The sequence below is a fragment of the Phascolarctos cinereus genome, unplaced genomic scaffold (assembly GCF_003287225.1).
Source record: "Phascolarctos cinereus isolate Bilbo 61053 unplaced genomic scaffold, phaCin_HiC Scaffold_4;HRSCAF=312, whole genome shotgun sequence".
NCBI lineage: Eukaryota > Metazoa > Chordata > Mammalia > Diprotodontia > Phascolarctidae > Phascolarctos > Phascolarctos cinereus.
Window position 1 is genome coordinate 416,019,564 of NW_027555847.1, and position 12,008 is coordinate 416,031,571.

The window sequence follows — 12,008 nt, forward strand, 5'->3', positions numbered from 1 at the left end:
TTACATCTCTCAGCAGCCATCTTGAAAATACGGTGATGTTTAAAAAGTTTGAGAGATATGATTTCTGGGCAATTAATCAGTTTATTAGTAAGGCTAGCATGTTTATTAATAAAAGGGTGATCATTTGGCCATCTCTCTCAGACCAAAGACCCCTTTTTGCAATGGGCTTACAGTTTATATGGCCTTGGAAGAGTAGATGTTCCTAAGGGTGGTAATCAACTCTAGTAAACAATTAATGAGAAAATGAGTGTTACAATGAGAGGCTGGGCTGTATTACAATAAAGGTCTTGGTGGTATGTGACTTGGATCATCTACCTACTCAGACTTATCAATTTCCATTTCACCTGTCTGACAAAAAGGAGAATCATTTTCCTAGACCTGTCTGAGTAAACACAAGGAGCAGGAATCCTCCTATCCCAAATTTAGAATTTCTTTTGCAGTCTGATCAGATCTTGGCCTGGTTAAATCTTTGAGAAAGATTTCCTACACTGGTTAATTTCTGGACAAGAAAGTAGGAAAAGGGGAAAAACTTTGGTTTTGATTTAATAATTATTATTAATACAAGAGAAAAATAATTTTTATCTCAATACCATCAATTAATCACCACCTGGGCTAAGCTATGGGAGTCTCAGACAAGACCATCATCACTACTGAATGAATACATTAGTGCATGAGTGAAAGTTTATTAAGTGCTTAACATGGTCCGACATTGTGCTAAGTTCTGGGGGATGCAAATACAGTAAAGTAAGAGAGTTATTGACCTCAAGGAGATTACATTCTAACAGGAGAAGATAACAAATATCGGGAAGTAGTGGCAGGAAAGAGTGTTTTGGACAGAGAAGCCCCAAGGATAATGATTAGAGTCAAAGGGCAATTGATTGGCACATCCTTTCTAAGAATAGAAGTATGGATTTGAATGCTTCTGTCACATATAGAATAGGTAAGGGTAGTAGGGTAGCAAAGAAGAAGGAAGGAGAAGGAAGGTATAGCATACTGATGACTAAGAAGTAGGTCTGGATTAAGGCAAGATATGATGAATGTTCACTATTTGGAAATCCATGGAACCAGTGTGGAAGCTTGCAAGCCACTGCAGTTTGAAGATAGTTGGGAAGGACTCCTGGAAACCTCAACACATACACACATACACACACATACATACATATGTATGTATGTGTATATATATACAATCCATATATATACATGTACATATGCACACACATACATATATATACCTACTCCTGGTGAGGTCTAGAGGTTTAGGGGTGCTGGGACCCCAAAATATTGAGATCAAGAGATGCAGGTCCTGCCCAAAAGAATTTGACCTAAGCCTTCTTTCAGCCAGAGACAAGGTATATTAAAGACCTACCATATTGGCCAGACTCTTAAGGAATATTAACATTAGTGAGCTATTGACTAGATTATAAGAACCTGAGCAGTGGCTAGATTTTAAGAATCTGAGCACCTTAATGGAGACAAGATGGACCTTATATACACAAAGACTGTGGGAGAGATTTAGCAGAGGCCAACCAGTCTGTGGGACTTTGAGATAATAGAATGCCAGGGAACTGGCCAAAGGAAAATGGAGCCTAGCTAGGAAATGTCCTGGGACCATAGGGAGGTAGACAATAGAGGGCTAGGCTAGGTTAAGGGTAACAGAGAATTGGGAGATTAGGTGTAGCCACAATGAAAGGCCAGTTGATAGGATTATAGCCTCAGGTGAAAGCCAGAGATCTGGCCAAGTGGGAAAGTTCAGGGTTTTTCCTTTCTGGTTTTTCCAGATCCCAACCCCATCACATCTACACATATATGCATATAATGTGTATGTATGTGTATGTTTATATATACACATGCATGTATATACACTATACATATACACATCCATATATACATATATATACTTATATGTGTATGTGTACATGTCTTATATGTATTATGTATATATGTGCTGTGTATATGTGTGTATATACCTTATGTCTGTATATCAGTGTGTATATATACATACACACATATGTGCATATACACATGTGCATACAAACATACACACATAAAATCCAAAGCAGTTGCCCACCTGATAATTAAAGGCATCATTTTGACATACAAAAGAACTGCAGGTGGGGAAAACAAACATTTATTACGTGTCTACTATGTTCTAGGCATTATACTAAGTGCTTTACAAATATTGTCTTATTTGAGCTTCACAACAACTCTGTCAGATAAGGTGCTGTTATTATCCCTATTTTGGTGTCATTTTGGTTAAGCAATTTGGCTCGTGCCACACAGCCTATTACGTATCTGAGGCTGGATTTGAACTCAGATCTTCCTGACTCCAGGCCAAGTACTCTATCTAGTGTGCCACCTGGCTTCCCTGCAAGTAAAGGTAGGGATGTGAGCAAGAATACAAAGGGTAAACAATCTATCCTAAAATGTTCAGTAGGAGTGATGATCTGAAATCCATTTGTGGAGTCAGCAGCTGAGATCATTGCCAGGTTCCATTTCAGGATAACTGCTTGTAATGTTTGAAAACAGATCACTGTGCTAATAGATAGATGGATTTATATGCTTGTAGATGCCTTTACTGTAGTGATACTGGTTAACATGAAATGGTACCACACTGAACGTTATCCACAGAATAATTTTAGACAAGGGATCATATATTTACCATTGGGGTAAAACACTGTTGATGCAAAAATCCCACAGTGTTAAGGTGTGGTATTTGTGGAAAGAGGGCTAGGCCTATAGACAGGAATTTAAATTCCATCTTTGACCCTTATTAGTAGTGTGACCAGGGCTAGGTCTCTCTGACTTCCACATCCATAAAAATGAGAATAATATCACCCATAGTCTTTTCCTGCCAGGGTCATTGCAAGGAAAGTGAGAGGCAAATCTTCAAGTCTGAAGAGAAGAGCAACACAAAGAATGTGAGACTTTCTATTTTCCTACCAGGAAGGATTTTGGATTCTGAGACACCTATACCTACACACACACACACACACACACACACACACACACACACACACACACACACACATGCACACATACACACTTATATATGTGTATATATATATATATACATATACACAATACATACACATATCCATATGCATAAACAATATACATATATACTTATATATGTTTGTATAAGTATATAGATAAAAGCCTTATATAAGGTGTGTGTGTGTGTGTGTGTGTGTGTGTGTGTGTGTGTGTGTGTGTATATATATATACATACATGCGCACATACACACACACACACATATATTTATATACATATACACACACACACCCCTTGCTTTTTAAAAGCAAAGGTGAGGGGTTGATTAAAGGTCTTCTACACCTCCATTCTGGTCAAGCTTGCCTAGAACTTGGTGCTGTGTGGTAGAAAGCAAGACTCTTGGCTTTACTTAGTTTCAGAAATTGTGAGAAGAGATTTCTAGATCTACACATAAACAGCATGAGTCTAGTTGTATTGGTCATGATTTATTGACAGAAAAACATACTTTTGTCTTCAAGTCATACAGCTATTACATGTATATTTGGTTTAGAAATCAGAAATAGTATATTGGCCACTTTTCCTGAAGGTGAATTTTATACTTGACTAAATAAGTTCACACATACAATTACTTGACTGTTTGTTCTACCGGTGTTTTCTACATACTGACTCCTAAAAGAGTCTCCAGTTAATTTGCTCTGATTTCAAATGAGGCTTTTTTTTTTAATGTGGTATTCAACAGATTCAACTGAAAGTAGTAGAATTAAAATATTTATTGTTTTGTAATTTTTGTAAGTTTTTAAAACTTATAATAAGCACAGTATATATTTATTAAACTTCTTCTAATTGTAAAATACTTCCTGAACACTGTGAGTTGAAAGATAGAAAATGACTCATTCTTTACAATTAAAGCACTTATAATCTAGACAGAAATATACATCCATATTTCCATATATACATGTATATACAACATGCCCAAGTTAGCAACAAGGTAGAGACTGATGGGGAGAAAGGAGACAGAAGAGTGCAAAGAATAGTGCTTGATGAGTTAGGCTTTTAGGCCTTTAGGCCTAATCCACATATACTCCATGGCCCTGAAATAACTAATGAATGTGGTCAGTGAAAGACCATAGAGAATAAGAGAGTTGCTTCTGGATCAAATAAGTCAAAATAATGTAGTCTTGGTTACTTTTTATTTATATAAATATATTTTTATTTATTTCATTAAATATTTCTCAATTACATGTTTAAAACATTTTAACAATTGTTTTTTAATTTTTTAATTTCAAATTTTCTTCTCCTACTCCTTGAGAAGACAAGCAACATAATAATGATTATATGTGTGAAGTCATGCAAATCATTTCCATATGATCAATATTGCAAAAGAAAAAACACATGCACAAAACAAGAAAAATAAAGAAAGTGAAAAAAGTATGCTTCTATCTGAACTTAGAGTTCATCAATTCTTTCTCTGGAGGTGGATAGCATTCCGGTTTCTAATAAGGGGAAAAACCCTATAATTTGCAAAATATAGACCAGAAATTTAGGCTGAAATTCTTGGTAAAATTGTATAGCTCATTATTAAGGAAGTAGTCAACGAATATCTGAAAAAGGAAGCAGTGATCACAAAAAAACCAGCATGAGTTCATCAAGACAAGTCATACTAGAATCAACTTAATTCCTCTCTTAAAAAAGATGAACAGTTTTATTAAATTGTCAAATCAGGAGAATGCTATAGACATAGTAAGTCTACATTTTAGCAAAACACTTGAGAAAAAATGTGATGTTATCTTTGTAGGTAATCCTAACTAACCCTAAATCTGACTGTGAGACTTCTACCTGAAAACTATGCAAGTAATGCAGAGGATAGGATAGGAGAATCGTGGGGCAGGGTGGAAACAGGTAAAGAGAGCCTTGAGCTAGGTGATATATAATATAACTAGGTGGATTTGTAATTGGTTGAATGACAAAATATAAAGGATAGCCATCAATAGGATGGTTTTGACTGCAAGGAAGGTTTCTGATAGGATTCCTTAGGGATATATTCTTGGCTCTGTTCCTTTAGTCTTTTTAAAATTTAAATTAAATAATTAGATCATGGCATGGATACCATGGCTGTTAGTGCTATAAATGACATAGAGCTAGAAGAGATAGATAATGGGTCATTTTGGATTGATAGTCAAAATCCAAAGAGATCTCAATAAGCTAGAATGTTGGACTAAATCTTGGGAAATGAAATTTAACAGAGATTTCAATAGGGATGATTGTCAAATCCTACGCTGGGTATAAAACATCATTGCCACAAGTATAAGATGGGTGAGGCATAGAAAGACTTGTTCATGTTAAAAAAAAAAAAGCTGGGGCATCTAGGTGGTGCAGTGGATACAGCACGAGCCCTGGAGTCAGGAGGACCTGAGTTCAAAATTGAACTCAGACACTTGACACTTAACTTAGCTGTATGACCCTGGGCAAGTCACTTAACCCCATTACCTAGCCAAAAAAAAAAAAAGCTGGATAATTACAATGTACATTAAGCTCAATATGACACAACAGGATGACCAAAGGAAAAAAAAAAGAATCATAATCCTAGACTATATTAACACATGGACGGTATTAAAAAAACAAGAGAAATGATAGCTCCATTATATTATAACTTGGTCATATTGTGTTCTGGTCCAAGCCACATACTTTTAGAAAAAAGATTATTGATGAGCAGAAAACAGAAAGAGCAAGTAGAATGGTAGTAGATCTGAAGGTTATTACATTATAGGCAGGTTAGTTGGGTGAACTGGAGGTATTTAGTCTGGAAAAGGCAAAATGTGAAAGGTTAATGAGGATGGAACTTGAGTGAAGAGTATTGGATGTGGCAATTATGTATAACAGGTGACTTCAGAAAGAAATGTTTTAGTAGAGTTGTAGAGATGGAAGTCAGATGGCTTAGAGGTGGGGCATGGGTGAATGTGAGGGATTAGAGAATAGATATTCTTTTTTTCATTTGCAGAGCCATTTTCCCAGTCACCCAGGGTTTGTAACCTCAGAATCATACTTGGTTCTTCATACTCTGGCCTCCCCATATCATATGCCAAAGCTTTTGGAGACAGCAAGTATAAATAATTATTTCTAGAAATTTGTGGTAAAATAGAGAAATAAAGACCATTTTCTTGAGAGGAAAGAAAAGTTAAGAGAAAGATTTGGGTTTTTGTATTTTTTTTAGGATAAGGGAAATATAAATATGTTTATACACAGAAAGTATCATGGTAGAGAGAGAAATTGAAGATGGATGGTTGAGAAGATTGATAGTACAAGGTCCTAGAGAACACAGCAGGAAATTGTATCAAGAGGTAATACCGATAGTTAGCTTTGGCGTGAAGGAAGGGCATCTCCTCATTGTGTCTAGAGTAAAGGAGGAGAGGACAAGTGGGGATTTAAAATTTTAATCTTGATTGATGGGTGGTGAAGCAGCTCATCAAGGATAACTTCAATCTTCTAAAAAAAAGTAGGAAATATCTGCTTGAGGTGGTCGTGAAAGTGAAGTCAGAAGAAAAGATGACCATCAAGTATGTATGCGAGGATTACTTTGCAGCTGTGAGGGATCATTCAAGATTAGATAGCATGATCGTTTAGTAGTACTAGTAAGCAAAATTGTATTACTTCCTCTAGTAACACTTATTGGATTAGGAGCAAAATTAAAAAAAAAAACTACTCTGAGTAGTGACTCAAAGTTAGGTGTTAGCAAGGTGTCATGTGTAACTTAAGCAGAAGCAAGATATTCAAGTATAAAACACAGTGTCCTGCTGAAATTATTAACCATTGAGTAAAGACTGTAAAATAAAAGAGAAGCCATTTGAAGGGTGAGGAAGTCAGGTGGCACAGTGGAAAGAACACTGTGCCATATCAAGAGAAACATGGGTTCAAATCTTACTTCTGATAATTTTCTAGGTGTATGATCCTAAGCAAGTTGCTTAATTTTTCAACTTTAGTTTTCTCATCTGTAAAATGAAAATTATAGTATTGCAGTACCTAACACCTTAGGCTATTGTAAGCAGCCAATGATATAACAGTTCTCCAGCTTCATAACCCTTACAGTGCTCTAATGATACAAATTATTGGATTTTGATTGAATGGAAAATGGGAAGAGATTGAGGGACTCACTAGAAGTTGCACTGATGGTAAAGAATAGGTCTAAAAGGGGTGAGGCAGTGGGAGAACAGGAAAGACTGGAGATTATGATTAGTAAGGAAGATTTCAGTTTCCTAAAGTAGAGTATTTGGAGGTGTTTGTGAAGTTTAAGGTGTTACTTCAACTGTGACAGTGCAGTGATGGAGGCTCTGAGAATTAAGGAGGTTGATAATGCCTATAGTGCTACAAGAGTCATTGATATGAACATTATAGCCACCAAGAGTTAGGGCATTTCCTAGCTGTGTGACCCTGGGCAAGTCACAACCCCAATTTCCTCAAAAAAAAAATTAAGGCAGAAATCTAGATGGACATGAATTGTGTGGTCCTTTGGTGCATTTTACCTTCACACCGCCAACATCTGGCACAACTTCACATTTAGTAGGCATGTAATAAGTGTTGGTTGTTTCACTGGATGAAAAGATGTGGAGTGGTCCTGTAGGTTGGTAGATAGTAGTAACAAATATTTATACCAAGTGATATAAGCAGACGCAAGAAACTTTAAAGGAGAGGTTTCTGATTGAATGTAGTAGAGGGATAGCCTAGAAGTGGGAAGTGGGAAATAATGAACAAGGAGTATATCATCTCTTCCTCCTAGAGGAGCAGTAGAGAAAGAGAGAAGTGGCCAGCTTTGAAGAAGTTGGAAAGTGATATGGAGCCATCTGAAGAAAAGATTTCAGATAGTGCCTGGAAGTAAAAGGAATCTGTTATAAAGTGGTTTTGTTTGTTTGTGATTTTATTGTTGTAGGTTACACCCAGTCAGGAACTTTATTTTCATATACAGATCAACACCTTACCTGAAATTAGAATTTTAAGAGGTTTTTCTTGGGGCACATAAGGATTAAGCAATTCACCAAGACAGTCAATATGTGTCAGAAACTGGATTTCAATGTAGTATTTCTTGATTCTATCCAAATGCCACACTGCATTCAGAATGAAAGTGTGTTAATAATACATTGGGGATACAGAGGGCAGGAAGTGTGTGTGTGTGTGTGTGTGTGTGTGTGTGTGTGTGTGTGTGTGTGTAGATTCTCCTCCTCCTTTCTCTCTTCTTCCTTCTTTTTCCTCTTCTTACTTTCTTACTTCTTGCCTGATCAAATTATCACTTTTATTTCTCTGAGGCCAAAAAAAGTCATTAAGGGAATGTCCCGTTGTTCCCTTTGATCTCACGTCTTATACCTTACTCTTCTGATGCAATTCCATTCAGCAGGCATTTGTATCACCAAGACCCAGAGTTTTCCATGCCCATTAATCTCCTGTACTGCTTCATTTCCTAAAATAAAATATGGTACCCCATCCCTTATGATAAGACTTATGGATTTTAGTTTGACATTTAGAGATGACCTGCCTCTAATAGTATTTATGGAGGTTATTTACATAAATTACAGGTGCTTTGAGATGAAATATGATGAAGGAGTAGGATGTTGGACTTGAGGTCACTATTCCCCTTTCAGAAGTCAAAGGATCATTTATTTCTTGTCAAGTCCTGCCAAGTACTAATCACTCACTTTACCCTGCCTCAAGAGAAGAAGGTGCCAAGTTAGGGTGAACTATCTTTGGGAAACTGACTGTCCTAATGGTGACTCTCCAATAAGCTGGACTATTTTTACATAACTATGTTATATCTGTGCATGAAGATTTAATAGTGTCCAAGTGTCCTCAGAGAAATAATAATCTCTTCTTGGCCAAGCAAATAATTCTTCAAAACTGATTGCAGATTTCAAATATTTTGTTATAAATTTTAAAGTTGGTTGTTAGCTAGGATAAGAGGGTGGGAGTGAGAGAGCAAATTACCTCAGATTAAGCTAACAACTTTCTAAAGCTAGAAGAAAACCCCTGCGACTTCCTTCTAATAAAATGACTTGGAAGTCAGGTCCATTATGACGGATTTCATTCCTTTATCATACTAAACATTTCTATATGAAAAGTTAATACCCATTGGACATGCTAGATTTTACATAATGATCCTATTACTTGGTATTAGTGTTAAATGTCCATTTTTTTTCAAAGCCTCGTTGGGCTTCTTAGTACTATCTAGCTCTCCCTGAAGAAAAATCAAAGCTTTTCCTTCTTTCTGTTTTCTTTTTCTTTCCTTTTTGTCTTCAGCAGAATGAGATTACATTAGAATAAAAGAGTGCATACAGGGTTTGAAATCAGGAAACCTAGACTTATTATTATTCCTTATTCTAGTATTGATTTGTGTGACCTTAAAAATAGCCCATAATTTCTCTGTTCTTCAAATTCCTCATTTATAAAATGAGGCTCAAATGTTTGATCATGTATAACTTTATAGGCTGTTAGTGACTAGAACAGTTTACCAAAGGATGAGGAAATCTGAAGTCTAGTTGAATTTTTCCTAAAGAACTGATCTTATGAAACTTACTTAATGTTATTTTATTTTATTTATTTATTTATTTATCTATTTATTTATTTATTTATTCATTCATTCATTCATTTATTTATTCATTCATTCATTCATTCATTCATTCATTTATTTATTCATTCATTCATTCATTCATTTATTTACTTATTCATTCATTCATTCATTCATTCATTTATTTACTTATTCATTCATTCATTCATTCATTCATTCATTCATTCATTTATTTATTTATCTATCTATCTATCTATCTATCTATCTATCTATCTATCTATCTATCTATCTATCTATTTATTTATTTATTTAATTTTAATGCCACAGGTCCTCTTTAAGCTGAAAGTAATGGCATCTGGCTTTGTTTTCCATCACAGGAGGTAGTGTGAGGATAAAGGAGATAAGATAAGAAGTGTTATTTATTATTTGCTTAAGACTGCAAGTATCTAGTGGTAAGAGACTATGTAAATATTTATGTACATCACCCACTTTGTTTTCTATTCAATATGATACTTAATAGTCTTTGGTGATTAGCTTTTGGAAGGAAAGATAATAAGCTTAGCACATATTTTACACACACTTTATGGTTACAAAACTAAGTTTGATTCTTACAAGTCTTTAAGATAGGTGCTACAAGTATTCCTACTTTATAGAGGAGGAAAGTAAGGCTGAGAGCAATTAAGTGATTTGTTCAAGACATGTGCCTAGTAAATGAGTGAACAAACTTTTTGTGGTTCCTCACACATGGCACTCCATCTTCTTTCCTGTGCCTTTGCAAGAGCTGTCTCCCATGCCTGGAATGTACTCTTCTTCACTCTGAACTCTTAGAATCACTAGTTTCTGTCAAATACCATACATGAAACTGTTCCTAATCTTTCTAGTTGCTATTTCCTCCCTTCTCACCCCCTCCAAATACATGGGTTTTTTATACACACACACACACACACATACACACACACACACATGAATATATGTGATATAATATGATATATAAGGAATACTCAGATAGATAGATAGATAGACAGACAAATAGGTAAGGCACACACATGTTGTCCACCCCGATCTAACTGAATGCAAACTCCTTAAGGATAAGGAATGTATCATTTTTGTCTCTGTATCCCCACCACCTAGCACAGTGCCTAATACATAGTAGACATTTAATAAATGCTAATTTATTTGGCACTTTATTTCCCCCAAATACATTTGTTTTTAATATATGAGGTAATTGGGGTTAAGTGACTTGCCCAGGGTCACACAGCTAGTAAGTATCAAGTTTTTGGTCTGATACCAGATTTGAACTCAGGTCCTCCTGACTCTAGGGCCGGTGCTCTATCCCTCAAAACAATTTTTAATATTTGTTTTTAAGATTTCGAGTTCCAGGGGCAGCTAGGTGGCACAGTAGATAGATCATTAGCCCTGAAGTCAGGAGGACCTGAGTTCAAATCTGGCCTCAGACCAAACACGTGACATTTACTAGCTGTGTGACCCCTGGGCAAGTCACTTAACCCCAACTGCCTAAAAAAAAAGATTTGGAGTTCCAATTTGTCTTCCTTCCTATACCCCCTCCTTGAGAAGGCAAGCAATTTGATATAGGTTATACATGTGTAGTCACGCAAGATGTAGTTCCTTATTAGTCATGTTATAAAAGAAAACCTAGACCAAAAAAACAAACAAACAGAAAAATAAAGTTAAAAAAAAGTATGCTTTGATCTATCTTCAGACTCCATCAGTTCTTTCTCTGGAGATGGATAGTATTTTTTATCACAAGTCCTTCAGAGTTATCTTAGATCATTGTATTGCTGAGAATAGCTAAGTCATTCACAGTTGATCTTACAATATCACTGTTACTATGTACAATGTTATCCTGACTCTACTCAATTCACTTTGCATCAGTTCATGCAAGTCTTTCCAGGTTTTTCTGAGAGCATCCTACTCATCCTTTCTTGTAGCACAATAGTATTCCTTAGCAATCATATACCACAACTTGCTCAAACATTCCCCGATTGATGGGTGTCCTCTTACTTTCCAATTGTTTGCAACCAGGAAAGAGCTGCTATAAATATTTTTTGTACATATAAGTCCTTTTCCTTTTTGTTGTTTATTTCTTTTGGGATACAGAATTAGTAGTGGTATTTCTGGGTCAAAGGGTGTGTATGATTTGATAGCCCTTTGATGACTGTAGATAGCTTTTATTACTACACGTGAAAATGACTTTATATCTTTTGATCATTTATCAGTTGGGGACTAATAAATGCTAACTGATTGCTTGATTGAACTGAGATTCACATACTGATACCCTTTCTCATAGAATTTAGAGTTGGAAGGTTCTTAGCAAACATAATTCAATCCCTTGATTTTACAGATCTGTAAACTGAGATCCATAGAAAAATTTATTGCCCCAAGTTCATAAGCTTTCAGGTCAACTGCTTCCGAACTGTATTCGGTTTGTTTGTTTTAATTCTATTTCAA